At 37.5% G+C, this 12019-nt stretch overlaps 1 protein-coding gene and 1 non-coding gene across 3 annotated transcripts in view; both read left to right on the forward strand.

Moving 5' to 3' along the window:
* Positions 1-12019, forward strand: part of ZFPM2 (zinc finger protein, FOG family member 2) — a 471767-nt gene that overhangs the window by 282310 nt on the left and 177438 nt on the right. The gene's annotated exons all lie outside the window — the stretch shown is intronic.
* Positions 11180-11264, forward strand: TRNAR-UCG (transfer RNA arginine (anticodon UCG)). Its single transcript has one exon. It is a non-coding gene; the product is annotated as a tRNA-Arg (tRNA).

A 12019-nucleotide genomic window follows, 5' to 3' on the forward strand; every position in this document is an offset into this window, starting at 1 on the left:
CTGAGGGTTGCTGCAGGGGAGATGGGTGGGGGATGGGCTAGATGGGGGATGGGTATCAAGGAGGGCACTTGTGATGAGAGCACCCAGTGTTATATGTAAATGATGAATCTCAGAATTCTCCTGAAACAATATTATGCTAGAATTGAAATAAATATTTGAAAGAAAAATAAGTAAATTTTAATCCAAATAAATAAATCCCCCCCCCCCCCCGCCAAAAAAAAAAAAAAACTGGTAAAGTGGCAAAACCAGTTTCTTTCATATGGTTGTCCCTTTCTCCCATTGGTTGATACCTGGAATTCTCTGATGCAGATTTTATCTTTTAAACTTAAAACTTGGTTTACTGATGAGATACAGATGCCTCCAGGTGAGAAGGTACTTGAAAATGTATTAAAGCCCATCTGATGCAAATAAAGGATCTGAGAAGAGAAGGAGGGGACACAGAAGGATCCTGGTGTCTCAGAAGAGCGGCTTCTCTCACTTTGTCTCTCCTGCATTAACATCCCAATTCATGAGTTACGTTTGATTCAGCAAATGCTACAGGAGGAAGTGACCTTTGAGAACCATTAGTTCATTCTATTCATGGAGACGGAAACTGTTCACTCCAAAGAGTTAAATGCTTTTATCCAAAATCACTGATTTGTGGCACCAGATAGTTAGCCTTCTTTATCATCTCACTAAGCTGATCACCTTCCACTAAGTAACTGGTACCCTAAAGTCTGCTCTACCCCTCAAAGTCTTGGCCAAGTAAGCAAGGCTCCACGTTCACTCTCTTTTATCTGCCTGAATTGGTAGCGAGCCCTACTGCTTTCAATCTCAACATCTAAAGTAGATTTTAAACATCTTTTTAGTTACATGTAGTTGATATCTTTTAAATATGTAGTTAATTTGATATCCTTAACAATCAAATTTATTGGTTACTGTTGCATGTCACATGTTCTTTTACATGTTGATCATGTTGACTTCAGGGATTAATCCACACAAGGAGGGTGCACTGTGTACTTTCTGTGAACTCCCAACCAAAAGAATAATTCATTAACGTATCAAAAGCTTTTCTAGTTCTTCCTACACAATATCATATGTAAAGTTGAGTGTGTGTGTGTGTGTGTGTGTGTGTGTACGAAAAGCTAGATAAATATACAGGTTTTTAAACTTGGTATCTTTGATAGAAATAGATCAACATAAATGGAAAGTTGAGTTTTTACAGAAGCTGAATTTTATCTTATTTAAAAGAATTTTTTAATGTTTATTTATTTTTGAGAGAGACAGAGCACAAATGGGAGAGGGGCAGAGAGAGAATGAGACAGAATCTGAAGCAGGCTCCAGGCTCTGAGCTGTTAGCACAGAGCCTGACATGGGGCTCAAACCCATGAACTGGGAGATCATGACCCAAGCCAAAGTTGGACACCTAACCAACTGAGCCACCCAAGCGCCCCTGAAGCTGAGTTTCATTTTAAATGTGTTAGTTGTGATGTGATAGTAAGAAAAAAATGCAAATATCCAGAGGGAAATATGCTTAACGAAGACTGGGATGTGGAGATTGGCTGGGAGCTAAAGGTACAGTTCGAGACCCATTTGCTAGTGGTGGCATTGTTATTTTACTAAATACAATATGAAGAACTAAAATTATAGACAGCCAAAGTGATTTATGAGCACTAACTATTTTTAATCAGTCATAGAGTAGTTCTTGATGAACTGTAGCTGGAGTATATTGGTGTTATCGAAATGCCAAAAATCAGAGGACTGTTTGAAGAAGGAGAGCAGAGGTGATGGAAAAGAATGTAACCAAATGAAATAGAAACAAACGTAATGACAGGGACACAATAATAAAACAAGCAATTACAAGCAATGTATCAACAAGTACAAAATGGCATAGTACAATTATATTCTGAGGGGACATAGGAGGCTGAGCTGAGGGAGGGAGGTTAATTGGGAAATGCTTCCTCAGGGCAGTGAGAGCTGAACAAGGTCTGAAGGAAGTGATAGGGATGAATTGGTACAGAGGAGCAGGCAGGGAATTCAGGATGGAGGGAATGGCCTACCTGGAAGATGAAGGAATAAATCGAGCCATGTGTAGAGAATAACAAATGGGCCATTTTGCCTCCAGTAGAGAGCCGAGGTGAAAACTATCAAGACATCCTTCCAGAAAGGTTTGAAAGGGGAGCAACACGGAAGCAGTGGAGAGTGGGTGTTTACAAAGAACCATGAATGCCAACAGTACACTTTGAACGGTACAGACATTTTCATGTAATTTGATTACATGATTTAGTGTTCAAAATCTATTAGTGAATTTCTAGTGCACAGCCTCCTGTTGTCCAAATTACATGGAAAAAATTATGTTCTTACTCCCCTCCCCCTTGCTGTTGAACTCCCCTTTTTTTGTTGTACCAAGAGAATAGAGACTGCCTGACAGATATTTGTTCTTGGCTAAAATTCTGTATAATGCTTTGAAATATTATTCTTCCTAGCAAATGCTAACAGTTGCTAATGTCATTCAAAAATAGTTGAGGAAAAATATGTTTGTGAAACATACAGCTTTTGCTGTCACATTATTTCCCGAGTGAAAGGAAAATACGGTAGTAGTCTGCTATTTATTGAATGGGAATCCTTTGATGTTGTCAAGGATTTCATCAAACTGATGCCTTAAATAAGCAGGAAATCACGTGCCCTCTTATTCAATGTCTGTTTCCTCATGATGAGGCGGCCACCCCACTCAGCTGTCCAGATGGGACTACCACCCATCACCGTCCTCTCAGATAGGATAACCAGAGCATAACTACTGTGGAGCGATGCAATTATGAATTTCTGGAGGGGGAAAAAGAAGAGATAAGTGCAGGGAAGTCAGCTAACGTGGTACGTGGGTAGTTCCAGGCAGCAAAAGGGTTAATCAGATTTTCATTTTAGATAGTCGCCTTAGTAACAATCAGGGAGCCCAGGCTGTATCTTTTCCATTTGTAGGGAATGTTTAGATTTACAGAGTAGCTTAGCTTATTATATACCTGCCTTGATTGCTGGATAAGGCTTGTGATTAAAAACAGAAAAAGATTCATTCTTATAATATTGTAAAGAAGACCAAAACATTAAAAATGATGTCACTGATGGTCTAGGGTTCTGGAAATTTACTGAAATTAGAACTCTAGTGGCGACAGGGTTTCTTGAAAAGTTAAAATAATGACGGTCTGATCTTTTGCTTAAACTTTTAGTGAAAATGAGTCTGGGTTCCCCATTTATAAGAGCAAATCTGAATCCAACAAATAACACTGGCTAACAGTGCTCTGAGAAATTGGACATCAACCTCATCTTTCATGCCCAGTTTGCATTAAGCCCTCAGAGATGCCATTTGTTTGTATTAAGTGCTACGTGGCCCTTCAATCAGGAATTGAAAACACAAATATAGGTAACATGTTGGAAAAGTGCTTATTTTGAGAATGTCTGGAAGAGTGGACCAGTGACACTAAAATTTAAGGTGCTTAATTTATCCAATGGCCAAACAGCAGGAAAACAAACTGGACACAGTGCTGTTCTCATGGCCTCAAACCTCACCTGGAGAGACAGATTTCCTAAGGGCAGAGAATAGCATTCAGTCTGTTTGCCAAGACCAGGTCCGTCTGGAGCAGCTTCTGCCAATTAGTGACAAGTGCTATGTAGTGAGGCCATGATACACACAGCGCTCCCAGAGTTCAGCGGTTTCAGAAATTACTCTCTGAAACAAGAAGAACACAATGCTTGGGAGCACAGTTCATTCCCGTTCCGTGGTAGTAACTTGGTAACCGGTGAGCCTACTCACAACATCTCAAAAGTCAGTATGTCAGGCAACCGTAGCCACTGAATTTATACATTATTTACAGACAGCTTCTGACTTGCTTTTGCTTATTATATTAACTTAAAAATGCCCAGAGTTCCACCTTTGCCATTCTGCAAGTGTCAAATATCTAGCCAAGAGAGACACTGGAGAGATTTCAAAACAAAGCGAACAAACAAACAAGAAGTTGGAAGATTTAAAGACTCTGCTCAGATTTGGAGGAAGGGGGAAGAAAGTTTTGTAAAGCGGGGATCGCTTACTGATTACAGGTCTGTCAGTGCCGTAGTGATCATTCATACCATAGCATCCGTTGGTTTGGTCAGTGCCTTTCTTGCAAAAGCTGCTTCGCCAGCTTGATGGACGTACGTGTGTTTGTTTATTTCATGGTGGTGGATACACAAACAATCATTTTGGAGCGTGGAGGAATTTGTGAGGTAGGACACCTATGCCTCAAATGAAGACCTGTTTTTGAGGGGTTGATATGGCTGAAGAAACTCCAAGGATGAGGGGAGAATGCTTTTGGAAGCTGGGAGGCAGGAACAGCAAAGGAAGAAGGCAGAAGAAGACAAATCATACTAAAATTTTTCCCGGGGCCAGAGAAAGATAAGGAAATATCCTGCCTCCCTTTCTGTCCTTCCTCTAACAAATGACCCTTATTCCTGGACACAGGAATTTATACCTAATGTGTAGCTAGATTAAGAGCTAAATAACCTTCTTGTAATCTAACCTTGAAACTTTACTGTAATTTGCAGTGTTGGTTCTATGCCAGTTCTTTGCTCAGTTCGAGGAAGATATAGATTCTTTTTGAAGAAAAAACAATTCAATAGGTTCAAGGTTTCTAGAGATTTGCAGACTGTCATTTGAAAAACTCTAAGTTAAGGAAATTAAGATACTCTATTTACGGTATTTCATACGTAAATCTTTACTACAAAAGACATGATTTGCCATCCTGCAAGGTAAAAGTATATTTGTTTTCTTGTTTCTTGTGTTCAGATCAAAATGAAGACATCAAATTGGAAAAAAAAAATGCCCATAAATATTGAAGACCCCAAAGGGGCTGCAGCTTCTGGGTTGAGAAACACTGGTGAAGGTGAAAAATGTATTTTGAGTTCCAAATGGTGCCTTTTACCAAAGAACTTTTAGAGTCCATTTATAACTAGGACTTCTTGAATTTAATCATTTCACACTAATTTTTCCCTGGTTTGAATAAAGAATGTCTTCAGCACGGTCATCTAACATTTCCAACATAATAATGTCATTCCAACAACGCTGAAAAATAAAACAAGATCGTTGACAGAAAAACAAGCTATAAATATTTGGTTAGAGTATGGAAGAATTTTTCAAATGTCTAATAATATATCGAGACTTGGCTCTTTATTGGAAAGTCTGTGAACTTTCCTGTCTCCTGTGCTCTATGTCTCTACAGGGTCACTATATATTTAAATTGTCTGCGTGTCTGTAACTTTTTAGCATGTGAACCAGGGTATAGTCAAAAAGACAGATGTTCCAAAAAGCTGAAATAAAGAAGATAATTTTCATTCCTGGGGAAATAGTGGAAAGTTTAAAGAGGGTTATTTTCTTTGCCTTCTTCTAAATTCATGGGTGAAGCTTGTACTATCAACCACTTATCTGACAGAATTGCCCTCCATCAACATTGCAAAACCAAGCCACTTTCACAATTATTACTCTTCTCTTAATTCTTCAGTCAAGCCACTGATTGCCTTGGGAAGTTTTAATACCTACCCCCCTCCACTAGATTCGTGAACCTTTTCCTCTCCACAGTACAAAATTTAAAAACTTGCAGACATTTTCAAAATAACTGCTCTTTTATGACCTTTTCTATGTTCACGGCTGCCATCATGCATGGTAGGTAATCAGTACCTATCTTGTTGATTGTTGGTTCGACTGATACAGTGTTAAATTTATTTCAGTCATCAAAACTATATGCACTAGTTCCCCATATCTTCGGTTTTGCTTTCTGTGGTTTTGTTACCCACAGTCAACTGAGGGTCACAAGCTGGTGAAACAACTTCTGACATAATGTCACAGGGTCAGTAGTAGCCTAACACTATGTCACCATGCCTGGGTCATTCCCCGCATATCATCTCATCATATGGGCCTTCTGTGACCTCACATCATTGCAAGAAGGGTGACTACAATACAATAAGATATTTTGAGAGAAAGCCTACTTTTATTACAATATATTGTTTATAATTGTTCTATTTTATAGCTAGTTATTGATCTCTTAATGTGCCTGATTTATAAATTCAACTTTATTTTCAGTGTGTGTATATATAGGAAAAAACACATAGGGTTCAGTTTCAGGCATCTACTGGGGATCTTGGAATGTATTCCTTAAGGATAAGGGGTGGACTACTGTATATACTTAAAATTAATGTGCAGACCAAAATTATGCAAATTAAATGGCATAATTAATTTGAGATTTCCAACCGGTTTTTCAGTCATCAGCCAGGCAAATGATGGCTGAGGTCAGTAATGATGTTTCCCTACTCCACAGTTTTGGTGGAAAGGGAGAGAGAAAGGGGGGAGTGGGTAGGCAAGGAGTAGAAAGGGAAAGGGAGAGTAAGGGAGGAATGGAGAAACAAAAGAACACTGGAGAAGATGATTATAGAGAGCATCGATCATTATTATTGAAGTATCAAAACATTGGTCGAAAGCTAATGAATTTTTGTTAAGGATGTAAGTACTTTGAAGAAAACAATAAATATGATGCCAAGAAAAACGAGTGAAAAAACGACTTTGTAAAAGAATGTTGAAGGGGTTCTCTGAATTTTGATGGGAAGGAGGGCAAGAAAACTAAAAGATGAAAGGAGCTCCAGGTAGCTTTGGTGGACATCTGTTTTGTCTCATTGATGAAGAATAAATGTTCCTGAGGCATCCTGAGCTTCTGACCCTGAGTATAGACGAGGTCCCCATTGAATCCATCAATTTCTAGGCTTATCCACACTCTTGTTAAGATGTGGGTATTCAGTTTAAGGCTCTGTTAAGAGGAATGTGGAGAACTTGGCTCACTTCCAGAGGAGAGCAGTAAAAATAGTACCGTGAGAAAAGATTAGGGTTCCAGAATATCAAATCATCTTGCCCAAAAAACAGAAGGCTAGTATATGATGTAACTGCCTTTCAAGGTTGAGGAGATAGTACCCCTCAACTGGAATTACATCTTCATTTTGGAAAACTCAAAGCAAATGATTTTGCATTACAACTGGACATGTTCAGGTTAGACCCTCTTATGGTTAGACTTTTGGAATCTAATAGTTTGTCCCCCCAAAACCCCAAATTCCCCACATGTCATAAATTATCTCCAACACAACTTTTAGTTATTTTACTTGTTTTTTATCAGCCAATCACAGATCATTATATTTTTCCAAACAATTTCAGGAACATGCATTATTTTATTAAATGATATCAGAAGTCCAAGATGTTACCTTATTATTATTTCTGTTTCTTAGCCTGGATTCTTTAAATATGAGCATTCCTAAGGGCTTGCTTCATGTGTTTTGAAATACTCTTGCATTTCTTTGATTTTAACTTGTTCATGTGGGATTTCCTAAAAGGGGTTTTTAAAGCAATGCTGGTTCATTCGTTATTTTCTCAAGTTTGTAAATTTCATGTGAAAAACTTTCACTAAGAGCCACCCCTCCTTAAAATCTTAGTCATATTTTGTCTTCTGTAATAGTATACCCAAAATAGCTGAGCAATTCTGATACCTTTTCTTTGTTTACCGATTTTAAGATCATTATGCATACTCTAATGCATAATTATAATTATGCATTCATGATGTTACTTGTGCTGGCTTAACTCAGAAATAGTGTGAAGCAGCTAATCTCGAAGCTACAGGCTGTTTCCCATCACTTAGATTCTGATCAGAGCTGTTTGTTGAGTCTTATTGGAACGCGGACTCTATGTGCTCCAGTCCCACGGCTGGACCCTTCGTTTTATCATTAGTTTCACTCCCTGCCCTTTCTTTTTCTCTCCAAATCTCTGCTTTCAAGACAGGAAAACTACAAGATAATTTGGTTTTCTCGCAGATGTGTAGTCTATCCACAACACTTAAATGAGAGGGATTTCTAAAATTATCCATTTTATTTTTAATCCACATTTAGAATTTTATGTAATAAAAACAGACATAGGGCCATTTCTCATGCTTGAGACTTTACTATCAACTGGATTTTCACTGAGTTTACTTTAGTGAAACTTAAACTGGTCTAGTGCAAAACTGCTAACCTTTCTTCCGTATGTTCTAGAGTAGTGTGATTTTGGCCAAAGAGGAAGTTTGTCTGTGTATCTTGCGTGATGTGCCCTTATCAACAATGATTGCAACGTATTCATTTTATGCATATGGTAGGAAGGATGCTTTCTACAACACTGTAAAGGATAGTAACATTAAAAAAAAAATACTAGAGTCTTGGTCATTTGAAACTGAAATTTGGGTTAGTCTAGTAGCACAACATGGAAATATATGATCAAGCTCGTGCCTTACCTGGGGGGTGCACAGTTTCAAAAGATATGGAAGACAGAGCCATAAATAAGTTATTTTGCTCTGCATAAGTCAGAAGGCAGAACAAACTCTGAGTTTGTAGTTTAACCTTTCCTTTCTTAGAGAGTTGAATTAGGGAAAATGTACCTTACTGTGAATTAGTGACATTGTTTTGTGATTCTCAAATGTAAAGAGAGGAGCCCCATTAAAGAGTATGCATGGATGTATGTGTATTTGTTGAAGGGCTTCTGTCTGCTTCTAGAAGCGGGGCACCATTGTGTCATTTCATTAATGTATTTATAGCCACTGTGATTATTTAATTTTCTAACTATCAAAGGACACCATGAATTTGTTTTTGACATAAAGAAAGGAGAGCATAGATTTTAAAAGGCTGAGTAACACTAGACAAGTCTGTTCACAAGTTTCTTCCATTTAGTGTACATGAAGTTCTAGAACCAAAAGGTGCCCTGAATCCCGAAGTCCTGGTCTTTTCTTTTATTAATGAAGAAACTGGCTCAGGGTAGTAATATATTTTGACCAAGGTAATCCAGCCACTTAGAGGTAAAGCTTAAACCTAAATTTAATGAATTCATAGATCATTTTTGAAAATGTATCTAGCTAACATACTAGCATGAAATAGAAATTACAAAAGAAAAGGTCATAGACTTTGTAATTATGAAGGATTTTGCTTTGGGTATGGTTTGGTTGTCTTTGACAAATGAGACAACATATTTAAAATTTGAAATAACAACTTTAAATTATGGTAGTTGCATTAAGGCTTTGTTCCAGCACATGGTATGAGAAAAATTTGCATTATTTAAAAATTTTGAACTAGCTCAGGGATTCCCAATTTAGACTCAAGATAGGGGAATGGCGTAATTAGGAACTCAGTGTCTAGATCCTTTTCAAGTTATTTCCCAGATGCCCTAGAAGCACATTTTTAGACCTTGTAGGTACTAGTGAAAACAATAGGCAGGAAAATTTGGAGTAATTTCAACAGAATATATCATTTTATAACTAGTATGTAGGGCTTTTTATCATAGAAGGTGAGATTTTATTCAATTAACCTTAAGTTGCCGTTAAAATCTTTTATTTGTGCTACTAGTAGTTCAGTTGTCTCCCCACTAGCCAATTTGTTGAGTAATTTAAAAGCAGTAAGATTAGTCGAAATAGTAAAATCTCTTACATATTTAGAGCATGCTATGTTGATCATTCTGTTGATGTCTGGATAGAATAAATAGGCATAAGACTTCTCATAGACATTTAACTATTTCTTAAATTTTTCTCCATTTCCCCAAATCAAGGTACATAATAATTATAAATCCACACTTACTATTTGTCAGGTATCAATGTCAGCGATTTATAAGTATTCATTTATCTTACATCACATGAGCCCCAGGAGGTATTATTATTCTCATGTAACAGATGGGGAAACTGATGCACAGAGAAGTAGAGTTTACTAAGGTCACACCACAGACGAGTAGCAAAGGTTGGATTTCAACTTGAGCAATCTGACTCTAGAACTCATGCTTTTAGCCACTGTGTTAATTGCCTGTCTGTTAAGTCTGTAGTATGTGAACTGAGGTTTCTGCTTCTTTTCCTCATTGTGCTTCTCACACTGAAGAAAAATACTGTATGTCATAAATAATATTTGAATCACAACTGAACTCTTTGGTTTCAGACCTATTGAATCAAAAGAACTACCTTGTTTCCACCTCTGCCCTATTTCTCCCCAATGGTTTTTACTGAAGGCTCCTTTTTGATTTCCCAATTTGACCTTGAACTTCCATTGGCAGGTGAAACTGTTCTGTGTTTTGTTTTGTTTTGTTTTTTCAGTCTACCTGTGAGCAATCCAGTTTAAGCTGGAGACACGCTAACTGCACTCAGACTGAGATATTTCTTTTAGCAGAAACTTTCCCCCACCCCCATCAGGGCACCAAGACTATACAGTGCAGCTAGGTTCCTTAAGTAGATACACGCAGAGGTTCTGAAGAGTGGAATTGACCAACCAGACACAAAGGCCTGGCTGGACTGCCTTGCTGCCCAGAGTATACGTCAGTACCTCACTGTGAAGTACTATGATGAGGCTCTACTCTGTCTGTTGACCAGTGGGCACCAAGAGAATTCATTATTCATTTGTTCTTGTATAATCAGTACTGAGTTGAGTGAATTTTAGCCTAAAGACACCTTGGATCTCATCATGAATTCTGCTTATGATTGAAAGTAACCTTTATAGCTACTTTTTAGTCATGGTTGGTTTACCTGTAAACATTTCTATAGCTATAAAAATACCTGCAGTCATAAAAATAAAAATATTAAAAGTATTGCCTATTTTTCCATATTTTTAATATCACTAACTGGACTATGTTCGGTTCTGTTCCACTCATACACCCACTTGATGCTAGTATTGGTATTTAGTATCTCAACTAGACTTTCAAGACCCAAAACTGTGCAAATGTGAGAAATAATTCCCTATAAACCTATAAATTTCGCAGCTCAAAAAACCTAAAGGTTATTAACGAAGCACCATGCGATTAGCTTATACAAAGTGCAGCTAGGAATCATGCATAATGTAAAACAGAAACTGCTAACCACTGACTCATGGAAGATCATTTAAGCTAGTTTTTATGGACATGAAGAATTGATAGTTAACACAATTCCTAAGAAGATTCTTATTGTTTTGACACCATGGAAAGAATTTAGTTTCTTATAGATTTACTAAGAGAAAAAATAGAAAACAGTTCATGGTTAAGGCAGTTTCCAGCAATGTGAATTTGAACAAGTTGTTGTATATTTTAGAGTCTCGGTTTTTACCTATATAAAATGGACATAACAATGGAATTGTAAAAATTAATTCAAAAAGTAATTCAGCATCTAAGGGTGCCTGGGTGGCTCAGTCGGTTGAGCGTCTGACTTCGGCTCAGGTCATGATCTCACGGTTCGTGGGTTCGAGCCCCGCGTCAGGCTCTGTGCTGACAGCTCGGAGCCTGGAGCCTGCTTCGGATTCTGTGTCTCCCTCTCTCTGACCCTCCCCCGCTTGTGCACTGTCTCCCTCTGTCTCTCAAAAATGAATAAATGTAAAAAAAAAAAAAATTAAAAAGTAATTCAGCATCTAGAATTTTAGCATAGTTAATGCTTAATGAAACGATAGATTTATATCTAGATTAATATTAGAGAAATGCATCACTTTTCCACCCAGCCAAAGTTCTTGTTTTACTGAGAATTTTGCATTTTCATGGAAACATTTTTTTTTAGTAGTAGTAATTTTATAAAGGTTTTATTTTTAAGTAATCTCTACACCCAACATGGGGCTTGAACTTACAACCCCAAGATCAGGAGTTGCACGCTCTACCGACTAAGCCAGCCAGGCACCCTGGAAACAAATTTCTTTAGGAGTGTTGGAAACATAAGCCACACGCTCACATACAGTAACATACCTGGTATCGCTTTAAGCTCATTATATACATTAACTCATTGAATCCTCAGAACAATCCTATGACATAAATACTTGCTTGTCTTATACTTATTTTAGAGATGAAGAAACAGTAGTTAAGTAACTTGCCCTAGGTCATACAGCTACTGGATGGAGATGTGGTGCAAACTCAGCTTGGCACCCAAGGGCAACTTTTAAAATTTGACTATTAATAAAGCATAGTAAGTGTGGTAATTAGTATATGCTTAAAATAGTCTATACATAATTTATCTTGACTACATTTTGCAAA

This window comes from Neofelis nebulosa, chromosome 14 (assembly GCF_028018385.1).
Source record: "Neofelis nebulosa isolate mNeoNeb1 chromosome 14, mNeoNeb1.pri, whole genome shotgun sequence".
NCBI classification, from domain to species: domain Eukaryota; kingdom Metazoa; phylum Chordata; class Mammalia; order Carnivora; family Felidae; genus Neofelis; species Neofelis nebulosa.